General features: G+C 43.5%; 1 protein-coding gene across 9 annotated transcripts in view; it reads left to right on the top strand.

Annotated features, from left to right (window-relative positions):
- Positions 1 to 14,832, top strand: part of Csmd2 (CUB and Sushi multiple domains 2) — a 566,560-nt gene that overhangs the window by 296,566 nt on the left and 255,162 nt on the right. The gene's annotated exons all lie outside the window — the stretch shown is intronic.

Raw genomic sequence — 14,832 nt, 5'->3', positions numbered from 1 at the left:
AATCAACTGAAGAACTGATATATTTTGATGCTGAGTCTTCTAGTCCGTGAGTCTTCAATGGCCTTCAATGAACTTGTATAATTTTTCCATTAGATATCTTATATAATTCTCTATGTATTTATTTACTCAAATATCAAATACTTGTTGTTACTATTATAAATCATATATTTTTAAATTGCATTTTCTACCTGTTTCTTGCAGATATTTAGAAATGTAATTGATTTTTGCATTTGATTTTTATAAATAGCAACTATCATGTAATAATTGTATCTGTGAACTTTTGGGTTGTCTACATGAGTGGTAATCATCTGCAAAGAATGATGGTTTTGTTTCTTCCTTCCCAATCCATGTAACATTTCCTTCTTTCTTTTGCTTGCTTTACTGATCTGACTAGAACCATAGTATAGTGTCCAGTCACTGTGATGATGGTGGGCACTCTTGTCATGGGTTGAGGTTTTATGGTATGTTTTTATTTCTTTGCCAGTGAGCATGATGTTTGCCAAAGTTCATTTTATTTTTAATTTAAACATTTTCCTTTTTGAGTTCAGAAAATTCATTCCTAATCCTAAGTCTGAGAAATTTTCATTGAGAATGTCTGTTGAATTTTATCAAATACCTCTGTATATCTACTGATACAATTATTGATTTCCTCCTTTATTCTGTTGGTATCATGAATTACATTGGCTAGTTTTTCTATGTTAAGCCAATCTTGCAATCCTAGGAAAAATCTAACCTGGTCACTTGTTCTTTACATTTTTGTACATTCTTGTATTTTATTTATTAACGTTTTGTTTGATGATTTGTTTCTATTTAATTAGTGAGATTGTCCTTTTTTTATGCCTCCTAGGTTCTTATATTGTTATTACTAGCCTCATAAGATGATTTGGAGAATGTTTCTTCTCTTTCTATCCTTTCAGGTACTTAGTGAAAAATTGCAATAACTTTTGCCTTGAACGTTTAGGTGGGATTTTTTTTTTTAAGCAAAACTATCTCAGTCTGGTGTTTCCGTTTCTGGAAAATATAAACTATAGATTTAATACCTGTCACAACTAAAGGTTAATTATATCATCTACTTTTGTCTGGAGTTCATTTTCATACATTTTCAAATTTACTGGATATAAAATTGTGCATACTCTCACTATATTTACAATCACTGTTATTTTTCTGTCTCTTTCTTCTTGCATTTCTGATTTGAATTTTTAAGTTGGTATTTTCAAATGTTTCACATTTGTTAGCCTTGTCAAAGAATTAATTTTGGTTTGGGTCATACTCTTTTTAGTATATTATTTCATATTTCATCCATAACTGTTCTCATTATTATTATCTCTTTCCTTGAATTAGACTTGTTTTGTTGGATTTTTTTCCTCTAGCATCTTAATTTTGATGCTTAGTCTACTATCTGTTTTCAAATCTTACTTAACCATCTAAGGCTATACATTTTCCTCAAAGGACTACTTTGGCCACATTTCTACAGATTTTTATACACAGAATTTCTATTACAGTTTGGCTCTAGTTTGTTTTTGTGGTGTTAGGCATTGAACACAAGGCCCTGCCATACATGCTAGGCACATGCTATGCCACTCAACTACATCTCCAGTGCTTTTCTGAATATTTTCTAATTTACACTTTTATTTCATCTTTCAACTTTGATTTATTTAGAAGAGTATATTAATTTCCAACAGACTCTTCTAGCTGTCTTCTTGTTATTTACATAGATCATAAAGCTGGTATTTGGAAAACATTATATTTCAACCATTTGAAACTTGTGGAGATGTGATTTGGGGGCCAGAAATGGTCATTTTTCATATTCTATATGTTCCTGATAAAATAAACATTGAAATTTGCCGTTTTTATGTTCTAATATGACCATTACTTCAAATAGTTGTGTTTGTCTTTATTGATTTTTTTGTCTTCTTGATAAATCTACTACAGAATGAAAAAATATTAAAATCTTCCACATAGTAATGAGTTTATCTATTATGCTTTGAACTTCTGTCAGTTTTGGCTTTATAGATTTCCCCCCTTATCTATTACATCAGCTTGCTTTCTCTCTCTCTCTCTCTCTCTCTCTCTCTCTCTCTCTCTCTCTTCCTTCTTTCATTCTTTCTTTCTTTCCAAATCCGTTTTATTTCAAGGATAAAATTTTAAAAAGAAGAAGAAGAAAACTACAATAAATTTCAAAGCACATCAATCAGGGACAACAATGATACATACATTCTGCATTGTTGTTCCCAAATCATTCACCCAGAGCACAAGACATCTGTATTCAATTGTCCAAACAGTACCAGCACAAATACTTCTCTTTCTTTTTTCTTTCTTTCTTTCTTTCTTTCTTTCTTTCCTTCTTTCTTTCCTCATTATTTCCTTCGTTTCTCTTTTTCCTTTTCTTCTTTCTGTCTTTTTTCTTTCTTTTTTATTCTAATGTTTTCTATACTTTTCCTATTGACCTTCTGCTTTCTTTATGTTTTATGTGTGCTTTGTGTATAGCTGTATGTTTTTAAATCCAGTCTAATAATGTTCTTTAACTAGAAAATTTATACTATTTAAATCATACAATTATTTCTATACCCTAGAAATTTTAACATGCATACTTACTGAAGTCTAAAGTTAAAGGTTAATCTTGAGTTCCTCCTGAAAAATCAGGAGTCTTAGAACCCCTGCTCTGTGTTGATTTGTGCTCCACAGGACATGTGTATGCATGTCACCTTACTCCTTACAAATAATGGTGCTGTTAAGAAATCAGTATGTGTCCATTCAGATTCACCCACTGCTTTTGTGTTCACCAATGACTCTTGCATCCTAGTCCTCCTCTTTGGAATTTCCTTCTGTCAAAATACATTTCTCATTTTTCTATTGATGTTTCTTAGTTCTTCTTTGTTTGAAAATGTCTCTTTCCTCCTGCAAATATACTAGTATTTCCTAGACATTTGATTATCAGTTGGTAGTCATAGTTTTCCTATATGTAGGATGTTGTGCCCATGTCTTCTAGCTTCATTTGTCACTTTCACTGTTCCTTGTGGTTCCTTTGTATGACACCTACTGGCTGCTGTTCTCGTCATCTCCTTGTCTTTGGTATCCTGCAATTTCCCTATGATATATCTGATGTGGACAGTTTTATTCACCCTTCTTGAATTCATTATGTTTCTTGAATCCATGGGTTTTGTCTTGTATTAGCTTAGAAAAATGTTTAACCATCATCTTTCCAACTATTATGGTTTCTTTGTGCTCTTTTTGCCCTGTGAAAGTCTAATAAGCTGTTTTAGTTTTTCCAAATCTTCCAAGTTTCTTTTCTCATATTTTCTCCCTTATTTTGTTCACTTATTTTCTGTTCTACTATATAGAGTATCTGTTAATGCACTTATTGATAATTTTAGTTCAAAATGCAATTTTAATTTTCTGAAAGTTCTATTTGGCTCTTTTTCAAATGTTTTTGGTCATATTTTACCGTCTCTTGCTCCTTATTCCTATTTTATATACTTTTTAAATTAATTTAAATGTACTAAGCTTACTTATTTTACATTGTATCCTTTAATGCTAATAGCTAAAGTGTTTGTGGATTCTCATGGTTCCCAAAGCCATGTTTATTTCTTTCTTGTGTAATTTTTGACTATGGCTAAACTAATAAACTCTCTTGTCTGGAAGTTCTTTGAGACCTTGTTAGAAGGTGGTTTCTTGCAAAATTTGCATTAGCTACCGCCCTGCACTGGGACATTACCAGCCCAAAACCTCTTCAGACTGAATTCTCAGTATAAAAGTTTCAAGCCACAAAGTTCTACAAAGGTTCTATGAAGGCTACAAAGCACACAAAGGTTGCTTTCAGTCTTGGATTTCACTGAAAGTGTTTTGTCCTCTTGCTGTCAAGGTCTGAGATAGAAGTAACCTCCCAGTCTGCCAGATGGTGGTGGTGGCTGGTGAGAAGGCAGGCAGATTTGTAATTATCCCTTCTTCTCCAAGAGTCCCTGCACAACCAAAGATATGTTTTGTCAGTTTTATAATGCACTCAAAGTCAAAGACAGCTTCTTGCCCTGATCACATTCTGAGTCCATTATGCTGTAGACTCTGAGTACTCCTCACTATGTTAGTCTACAAACAAAATACCAAGAACCTTTATTCTCTGAAAGTCTTGGAGACTGGGAGTCACTGCTCAAGGTGCTGGCAAACTTGGTTTCTGATGAGGGTTCTCTTCCTGGATGTAGGTAGTCGCCTCCACCCTGTCTCCTGCTGGGGCTCACCCATGTCTCCTCCTGCTTGTGAGAACCCAAGTCTGCTCTCCCCAGTACCTCACCTTTATAACCTTATTAACCTTAACTGTCTCCCCAAATCCCCCATCTCAAAATACGGTCATAGGAGATTCAGTACATGAATTTTGAAAGGATAGAATTCAGTCCCGAACACTAACTTATTTTTTTTTTTTTAAAAAACTATTTTTTCCTCTTTAAATTTTACCCAACCTTTCAAATTCCTTTGGCTCAAGTGCCTGAGGCCACAGAGTTGGGGACACTGGAAGCAGGCCTCCTCTACATAGCATTTTACAGAAGAGTCATATTGTATTAAACCATTTCATAGTGAACTTAGTCAGCAAAGAAGAATGCTTCCGCATCAGAAGGTGAAGACGAAGCTAGACCAGAATAACTTACCTCCCTGAAGTTATTAAATGATTGACCAGAGGATTCTTCCTCAGATATTGTCCATAATACTGATTTTCATCTTCTTTTGAACTTGAAGATAAGGTGTCAGAGAAACCTAGGTGAGGCCTAAGAATTTCCTAAGAAGGAATTGGTTGACCCTCCCCCTCCAGGAGACTTAGGCTTGGCCAGCATGTAGAGTCAGTGACTTCACATTGTCTGTCCTTGTTCTTCAAGAGACCTCACCATACCAAGCTCCTGAGACCAGCCCCTCTGAAAGGCATGGCTCAAAGTCAGAATGTTCCCTGCATCTCCATGTGTCCTCGCTGGGCTTCAGCAGGAGCCCCAAAGGTCTAAGAGAGCCCAACCTGAAAACAGGGGTAGAAAGCCAGGGAATACAGAGTATGACCAGAAAGAAATGAGTTGAAAACTTGAAGTCTAGGACTAAAGCATAGAATCTGCTGTCCTGCAATCAACAGGAAAAGCAGAAAGAGTTCTGTGTGCCTTGTTCATGCACTGCTCCACAGGTGGGACAGGTGTGCCCACTGCACACCCTAGTCTCCAGCAAAATAGTATGGTCTCTCTAACTTTTCAGTATGCTGTATGAGATAAGTATTCATTTATTCCCTGACAATAGCTCCCACTTCTGCCCATGAGCAATGTGCCTGTAGGAGTGAAGATGGGCATGTAAATAAAACACGAAAGTATGAACTGTGTTGGTGGGATGTGTCCATGGCGCTAGGGAAAACTCAGGGCAGTTTCCACAAAAGAAGTGACATTTGAGCAAGGTTGTGAAGGGGGAGTAGGGTTGGAAATCAGTGTTCTAGGGTGAGAACATTTGCAAAGGTACTGAGGTTTGCAGTAGCCTCTTGAAAGTGACTCAGCATCCTTGCATCAAGGAACGATGGAAGAGTAAGCAGGATGAAGGTCATATTTAGCTCACATACTTGATAAAGAAGTTTGTGTTTTATCTCAGAATGGAGGATTTTAAGGCTAAAGGTTTTAGACTTCATTAATAACAATAACAGATTTTATTGTATGCCTATCTGGTGCCGACCACAGAGCCAATACCTCTGTATAAATGATTTTATTTCATTTTCTTAATAGCACAATGAATTGGTTTTTAATAGAGCCACTTGATAGATGGAGGAAGTGGATCATGGTGAGGTTAAAGGTTGAGAGACAGCTACTGCACACAGCCAGTAAGAGGCAGAGCTGGAATTAAAATCCAGTCTTTCGGACTGCAGCATCCATGCACTTAAATAGCTATGCTGTGCCACTAGGTGAAATGAGGTCTTGGAGAAGAAGGGAGGGCTAGGACTGTCCACACTAGGGGCTGGAGTGCCATCCTCCTTTTTGAACCAGAATAAGGGAAAGTCTGAGTGTGGGCAGAATTGCTGCAGAATCAGCAGAAGAGACAGACAGAGGATTCTCAGGGGAGCAAGAGCAGCCAGGAAACTAAAGCAGTTCCCCAGCAGGAACAGTGGAGATGTCAACCAAGGCTTTGGAGATGTCGAGAAGGAAAGAGCTGAGAGAGATTTAAGGAGTGGAATAGGACTTCATTGCAGATGGTATGGAGGTTGTGTATTTTAAGTGACCAACACACAGCAGGTGCTCAGTGTAATTTATGTAATGGACAAAGGAATGATGATTCAGTGGACTCCATGGCTAGGGACCAATGGGAGACTTTAATAGGAGATACAGAGGATGAGTGTGCTTTATAAAGATCAAGATAGTAATATGCCCTTGAAGAGCCCATGGTTCATCCAATAGCATTTGAACACACTGCTTGAAAACCCTGGGTTCAAGGGTGAGATTTGGCTGTCATCTCATTAATCCATGGGTGGGAATAGAATTCTAATGAATGGAAAACATGTCTTGGAAAGAGTCAAGACAAGAAGATTTAGAATGGATCTGGAAACTGTCCTTCTAAGTGAATGACATAGAGAAGGAGCAGTCAGAGAGGCAGAGGGAGGGATGAGGGAGTCTTCTACTAGGACATGTGTGATCATGACCGTGATGAAGGAAGACTGGGTAGAGGAAGCCTGAAGGGAACCATTGACTTTGGCCTTGGCAAGAAGCCTATCAGAACAGAGTTCGGGGGAGGAACAGACAGCAGTGAGGGGAAGACTTGGGTGGGAGGTGAGGCACTGGGGGTCACAGAGCAGACAGACAGTGGTATGGACACGTCCATGGGGAATAAAAAGGAAGGAGAAAGGGCAGTAGCACATGAGAGGGGCAATGGAAGAGAAAGTTTGGGGTTACTTTGAGGTGTTTATTTAGAAAAATGGAAACGGAGTTTGTGTGCCAGCCAAGGACAGAGTAAGCAAACAGGAAGAGGGAGAAGGTGTGGAAGACAGGAAGTGAAAGAAGGGAAGTCCCAGAACAACTAACTGATAGGGACGCAGGGTTGAGCATGCAGAGTGCCCTTTGCAGGGAGCAATGCGGCTGTCCTGAGCAGTGCTGAGCATTTGCCTGAAGCAGTACCAAGTGGGACACACTTGCCCTTGGTCTTCTGCTAGTCCACAAATGATTGTGTATCCCAGGAGTTTGCACATTTGTGGACAAGAGCTCCTGCCTGGAATTCTAAGCCCTGGAAGCCCTCTTCTAGCTGTGCCCAGAAAGGAGCTAGGAATGCGCCAGGCCCAGAGAGACACAGGGAGCTGCACTGGTGTGGGACGGCCACATCCCTGCTCTGAATTACCAGCAGTAACTGAACACCAGAGGCCACATAATCTGACCCTGCAGAGGCAAGAACTCAGCTGAAATGGGGAAGTGTATCTCAATAAGTTAAGAATTAAACAAACCGAAATACTTTCTCTGTCCTCCCAGAAGCCTGATAGATTCAATGAGGAGAGACAAGAAGATGCAGACAGAGACAGTGACGTTGGCCTCTTCCACATGCCTGCTCCACCCTCTCTGCTTGATTAGCATTTGGGTGACCTTAGTCCTTACAGCATTGATTTAATATTAATGTAATATCTGCCTATAATAACATCCTCTAAATTTTGCTATCATCAGAAATACTTGGGGAGACTTTAGGGCTATAAATTCCCAACCTTTTCCCCCGAGACATGATTTGGGAAACATGAGGTTGAAGTGCTTGGAAACTCTTAAAGAGCATTCTGGTGGCTTGGATCAGCCAAACTAACCTGATAAATCCCAGTCTCGCCCCCACAGAGCACAGTGCTCCACCCCTGATGCTTCCCTCAGGCAACCCCAACTTCAGCCACATTGGCCTCTGCTTCCTAGGCACATCTGGCCCTGCAAGACCTCTTCCTGGGCATAGCCTGTCCTGCTGTCCTTGGAGACCCAGTCCTGCTGAATAGCCTCCTACTCTACCAGGACTTACTACTTCCTGGTCCCTCCAGAATCCCATCAGTGTGCAGAGTGTGCTGTGCAGTCTTTACCATTAGTTTCCTCCAGAGCTCTGAATACTTTAAAGGCAGTGATGGGCTTTTGTTTATGGCTCCCACAGAGAGCACGAAGCTTGGCAGAGCTTTGAGAATGTTTGTTGATAACTGATGGAAGAGAAGCTCCCGGGTGCCTCTCCACCTCTGTCAGGCTGAAATCCGACCGAATATGATCCCGGTGCCTCTTCACCTGAGGACTGCTGAGCTCCAGCTCATGGAGAAATATGTCTGTGGTCTGGTCTGGGGGCCTCTGACCTACACACATCTGCCTTTATTTTGCAGCTACTCAAGTGAACGGCATATTTGACCAATTTGCATATGAGGTCCTTGATTTGATTAGGAAACTCAATCCGCTTTTCCTAGGAAAGAAGGGAAAATAGGATAAGAGAGAGAGACAGAGAAACAGAAAGAATAAGAATGAGGCTGGGAGGGAAGATGGAGGGGCTGAGGCAAGAAGAGGGAAGGGAAAGCTCGTTTCATGAACTTCAAAGCCGAATCTAACAACATTTTAATGCTTCACTCCTGAAGGATCATTAGTGTCACTCTTCCCTTTGCAGTCCCAAAGATCTGAGAAGTAACTCTCCAGGCAGTGATCACCCACCAGTGCAAATGTCAGAATTGCATTTATTGGTCCATTTGTTCATTCACTTATTCATTCAACAAACATTTGCTCACATCTTCTCTGTGCCAGCCACAAGTGACATGCTGATGATCAGAGAGAAGTCCCCATGTGCTTCTGATGTCCGTTTCTCATCAGCCAGTGGTGTGGAGGGACCCTTTAATGACACTCTCCAGTGCCTTTCCTTCATATAGTTGTTTCTGTTTCTCAATCTATATTGGCATCACCCATCCACACCCAACCACAGAGGCCCAGTGTCCCTGCACACACTTCTCTACTGCAGGAGGCAAGCCTACTCCCTGCAGAACTGTGTCCCTCCTACCTATGTCACCGCAGACTCCCCTGGTCCCAGCTCTCATCTTATGGTCTTGCTTCCTGTGCACTTGGGGGCCTATGGTCCTCTCTCCTAGACCATGGACTCTGAGGGCAATTACCATGTCCCTGCCACCTGCACCGCTTCTCCAAGGCGCAGCACTGGTGAGCTTGTGCTAGGTGAGCTTGGGCTGACCATTGGGCAAACTGGTACACAGATCCATCAGTCAATGGGTGAACGAGGCAGTGGATGAGGAAAAGATTTACTGCGTCTGATCTACCAAAATTAAACTATAGACATGGTCACACCCCAGAACTTTCTGAAATCCTTGGTACTATGGCTAAGAGGAAGCACTGGAGCCTCCTTCTCTCCTGGAGTTCCAGGAGGTCCAGCATTTGCTCCTTCCCAGAGCCCCAGGACCTCATTCTCCAGCCAGACCCTGGAGGAGCACCGGGTCACCTTGTATCCAGGCACGGCGAGCTACCTTTGGCTCATGGACGGTGGCTGCCCTGGTGCAGTGTTAATAAGCCAAGGTCGGCTCTTGAATGCTCACAGGTGCTTTGTAGCAAAAGTGGGTAATTAAGACTGCACAGCACTGTGGGAGCCTCTGAAGAACTGGGACGAAGCAGGTGTGGGCGTGGGGAGCCCGTGGTTTCCATACCAGGAAGCTGAATTGCATCCTGAGGATGAGCACTTGGCAGTCTCTCTGGAGTGATGAGAACCCTTCCTCAGAATCTGCACCCTATAGGTCATGAGTGACTGTGAGTTGCACAAAATTCCTCTGAAGTTTAAACAAGTCACAGTGTGTTTTCTCCACTTACCAAGCCCGGGGATAGGGAGCCCAGGTTTGGTTCATTCGTTCCCGCAGTGTCCAGAGTGCCTTGTCCCCTCTGCCATTCTTTGCATGTAGTTCTCATCCTCATGATCACAAGAAGATTGCTCCATCTCTATCCTCACATCTGTATTCCAAAAAAAGCAAAAAGAAAGATGGGAAAATATCCCAAGAGTCCTCAGCTCATATTTCATTGCCCGGGCTTGTTCAATATTCATCCTTAGCTTTGAGATTGGCTACGTGTATTGCCATATGCCCCCAAAATTCTGGGTTCTGTTAGGAAGGAATAAAGAAAAGAAAGGTACATTGGAAACAATATCACCCATGCATGTCACAAAATCTCAGAATAATAACTAGATCAGAATAGAACTATTTCGGTTGAAGCCGGATTGTGCTCGGACTGTCATATTCACTTCTACTGGTCCCCTACTACAAAGATGTTTATGGAATCCTGGAGTGCCTAGGAACCCAGTTTGAAAACCATTGTTCCAGGGTGAAGGTTAGTAAATTATTTCTGTAAAGAGCTGTATTAAAATGTTTTAGGGCTTGAGGAGCACATAACATTTTGTTGCATATTCTTTGCTGTGAGTTTTTGGAGTTTTGCTCTAAAATGTAAAAATCTTCAGAATTCTAAGGAACTCGTTAGAACAGGTTGGGGGCCAGATTTGGCCCAAAAGCTTTAATTTCTAGCTCCTGTTCTGGGAGTAGCAAGGCCCTGAGTCTGGGAACAGAATGAAGGACGGGAAGCAGAGGCTGTTGGAGAAAACACCCAGCAGAACAATCTAGGTCCAGATCTTCTGGGACTCCACTTTCACAAATAGAAAAATACTCCTAACCAGGCATGGTGGTACACACTTGTAACCCCAGCACTCAGGCGGCTGAGACAGGAGAGTTGTCATGAGTGCAAGGCCAGCCTGAACTATGTAGTGAGACCCTGTCTCAAAACAACATGAAACATGTCCCTGAGCTGTTAGGTCCTCAGCAGCGTCACCTAGACCTTGGACCCGGCCTGACAGGACATAAGCACTGTGCTTTGACTAGTCCTGGACAATACTGCTCAGGGCAAGGAGAATGATCCCCCAAGGCCCGACCCCACTCCCCACAATTCTCAGGACACTTGACCACGTTCTGAGGAGCCCAATCTCCAGCCTCCCCTTTGTACCCTCTCTCTGCCCACATGCCAAGCCCTTCCACCCTAGGGCCCTGCACCTGATCCTGCTGGTTTCTCTGCCTCCAGTCCTCCTCCCATGCTGAGTCATAGCTCCCCATCAGCTTGACCATGAAGCCCAGACTGCTTGCTCTGGCTGCTGGGCAGAATCCAACTGCAGACTCATCCAGCCTGTTCTCCCAACCCTGTTCTCCCCCCCCCCCCAGCTGCCCGCCCTGCCCTGTCGTCTCCTCTTCTGCTCTTGGCAGTACCTGGACCAAGTTCACAAACCCTGCCAGGCCTGGTGCACCCAGCTCCTCCGTGCATCTCCCTCCCTTGATCTTCTTTGCAATCCTCCTGCAGTCACCATCTGTGCCATGTCCTTGGCATTTAGATTTGTTACTAAATTGTCAAGCAAGCGAGATAACTTATGGGAAGCAGCTAGCCCAGTGCTTGGCACATGGCAGGTGCTCAGTAATTATGTCCTGGATGATGGGTTTGTTTATTCATTTATCTAATAGGCTTAAGTTGGGTGTCTGAGCTGTGTACAAATGTGCCTCTTTGATCGAGCCTCTTTCTGGTGCTGCCATTTCGCCTGCCTCAGAAAGGTGCTTTGTGAGCTTGATTGATCTGCATGTTGGTTAATGAGTCATTTCAGAATTCTGTCTTTAAACAATGGCCAAAGCAGAGGAAGAAAAAAGAAAAGGAAAGAAAGCCTCAGTACTTTGAGCACTGGGGGCCTCCCAGTGCTGTGTCTGTCCAACAGTCCCCCTGATACAATCAACTGCCACCTTAGGATGGGCGCCCTGAAACACAGGTCACACCCATGGTGGCTCTAACTGGTAATGGGAGTCACTTTATGGCTCTGGGTCCCAGGCTTCACAGTAATATTTTCCCTTAATAGGCCTAATCATCATGCACTCCCATTTTGGAAATGGCTTGGTGAGCAGTGTCCTCTCTGCCCCAGGGTTGGTAGAAAGGGGCTGAAGTGGTGACACTGCGCAGCTCGGATCCTTAGGTCCTTCAGTGATGGGGTTCCTTCTGCGGAAACCACCAGCTACCTTGGGATATTTTATGTGCAGCAAGGTTTGCTGAGCATCTGAGAACATCCAGAAAGAGCTCAAGGGAGCATTTAAGTGGAAAAGTCATGGTCCTCACTGGGATACTCGGAGGTACAGCTACTCTATTCCACTAATGCCACGGAGCCTGGAGAGTCTCACTGTACTACTTAGCTGTGTCAGCCTAGCAAGTTACCTAACCTCTCTTACCTGGACTTTCCAGTTTGTACAACATGGGTCATCAGAGTAGCCAATGTTACATGAGTTGCTTTTTGTAAAGTGCTCAGGACAGTCTCAACCACATTGTAGGTGCCAGCTCTTATAGAGAAACAACCTCAGAAGATGATCAAGGACTATAATTAAGTCTCTCAAAGAAACTCCTAGTGCAAGAACCAGAAAACTATGACCTATGGGCCACATCTAGCTTATCACTTGTTCTGCAAATAAAGTTTTATTTGACAGGGTCACAAGCACTCAAGTACACATTGCATGTGGCTGTGTTTGTGCCACAGCACAGAGCAGGATAGATGTAACAGAGATTGTGGTTGTCAGAGGATACTATACTTCCTAGGCCATTTGATTTTGTTTATACAATAAAGGATCCCAGAGCCAGCAATCTGTCCATGCTGAAAAATCAGCAAAGGCTCAGAAAATGTTGTAAGCCCCTGGAATATGCCTGGTTTGCTGCCAGGCCCTGATAGTGAAGGTAGTCAGGTCTTGCATCCCTCTCTGGGAGTTGATGAGTAGTGGTGTCAACTGCTCAGGTAAGTCCTAAGACAAAAGGGAGGAAAGTGCTCAGACTCGAAGGGTTGGTGGAGAAGAGACAGGGTGTGGGAGGGGCCTGAGCAAACCTCTGATAGTGACCAAACACCATGATGTGATGTCTAGGAGTTCAGGTGGCCATACTGGCTCCACGATGGGGCATGAAGAGATCAGCAGGGAGCAGATTTGAGGGCCTCCCCTTCTGTCTTGAGGTGGGAAGTGGGACTCCTGGCAGTGTTCTACATAGAGGATTATGAAATGTGAGAGATAAGAAGGAGATTCCAACTTGAGTGACCCACTGGTGGTGCCATTAGTCAACACCAAACATTCTGGATGAGAAGCCCACAAGGATCAAGGAATCTCCACCCCCTATTGATTGTTAAATTTCGCTTTTTTCTCATACCAGGGATTGAACTCACAACCTCGTATTTGCAAGGCAGGCGCTTATGCTGCTGAGCTAAATCCCCAGTGCAATTGTTAAATTTCATCCCATCTTTATAAACCCTGCCCAATCACTATCAATCTATATCCTCCCGCACCAGACTATTGCTATAGTCCTGTCTTGTTTTTCAACTGCCCCTCAATGCTGTGGATTTTTATTGTGAGGCGGGGTCTTGCTAAGTCACTAAATAAATGCCTCTCATATTGAGAGCTCACAGCTGTCCCCTGTTAGACCAAAGCTGCAAATCCTTTGCATGACAGACAGCCCTTCCTAACCTGGCTTCTCTTACTACTCTCAAGTCACCACCTTCTGCTTCCCTCCCATTTGAACAGTACTGGATGAAATAGAAGCCTCTGGACAAGTCTCACTGCTCCATCTAGACTGGATTGCTTTCCCCTCTGTATCCATTGGTTGAATTCCATCCAGTTCAGCTTACAAACAGCCTAGGCTTCATTTCTTCCAAGATTCTCCTTAGCCGTTCTCCCAGCCAATGGAATCACTCTCTTCTTTAGTCAGCCTGTGGAGCTACTGATGTGCTCAAGGATGTTCTGACCTAAAGACGCTGCTGTGTGATTCCCACATCCATGCAGAGAGCACCTGGCTCATGAATGTGGGTGACATGAGTCTGAGATAGACACCTAAGGCACTCGAGTTGAACTCTGCTGGCATCCTGGCAGCATGTGGATGCTGTTTGGTTTAGGTAGAGGAAAACCTCAGGAAAAGTCAATGGCAACTAGGAGAATATACCCTCAAGAATTCTGCACTCACTAGGAAGTAGAGTAGAAAGTAAAGGACCAACATTAGCCAGTATGGAGAGAAGGCCATCGTCAGGTCGAAAAGAGCCTGAAATGGACAAAGTGAGCCACAGATTAGACCCTGGGAGTGGTTGCCTCTGTGTCCTGTCTTCATGAATGGGTGCCACTCACTGCCCAACCTCCCAGGCCAGAAATCTCCAAGTCGTTATAGACTCCATCCTTCACCCCTGCTCAGCCCTCAGCTCACCCAGTTACAAGGCTAGCCCCAGCTTCTTCTCCATCCTGCATGGCTCAGCTGCCTGGCTGCAAAGCCTGGCACCTCCTCCCTTACCCACCTCATTCTTGCCTGTTGGTGTGAATATGAGCAGTGGGTGTCCTCTCGCAATTTTGTCTCCTTCCCCCAGCTCCTTGCAAGGGAGGAGCAAGAGACCTTTTGGGCGCAGATCTAGGTGGACTTCTTAATTTTTGGACTTCCCAAGTCCAAAATTCCCTTGCATGGAATGCCCACCCACATAGTCCCCAAGGGGGAGGCAGCTGGCAGCTGTGCGTGTTTATAGATCTGCTGTCAGCAGCCAGTGAACAGCCCGCTCTGGAGTGTTTCATCCCAGCCCCAGCTCATGCTCTGCCTCCTCAGATCTTTCATCCTTCTCCCAGCCACCCCCTTTGGCCTGACAGAGGCTTTCTTAGCCTTAAGAATTCCCTCGGATGCTACCATCAGAGTGGCCTCCCTCCTCCCACTGCAGGCTCCTCTCCTTTCCTCAGTCCCCACCTTAGCACCTGCCTCTTGGTGTTGTGGTTATCGGTTTACATCTCCGGCCTCTCTTCTCATCCAGGGCAGAGACAGTGTCATGCTCACCATGGAAACC

Source organism: Cavia porcellus, unplaced genomic scaffold (assembly GCF_034190915.1).
Source record: "Cavia porcellus strain 051 isolate PalLab524CR breed Dunkin Hartley unplaced genomic scaffold, mCavPor4.1 scaffold_25, whole genome shotgun sequence".
NCBI classification, from domain to species: Eukaryota; Metazoa; Chordata; class Mammalia; order Rodentia; family Caviidae; genus Cavia; species Cavia porcellus.
Note: the sequence above shows the minus strand (reverse complement) of the source record. Positions and strands in the feature narration are given on the sequence as shown.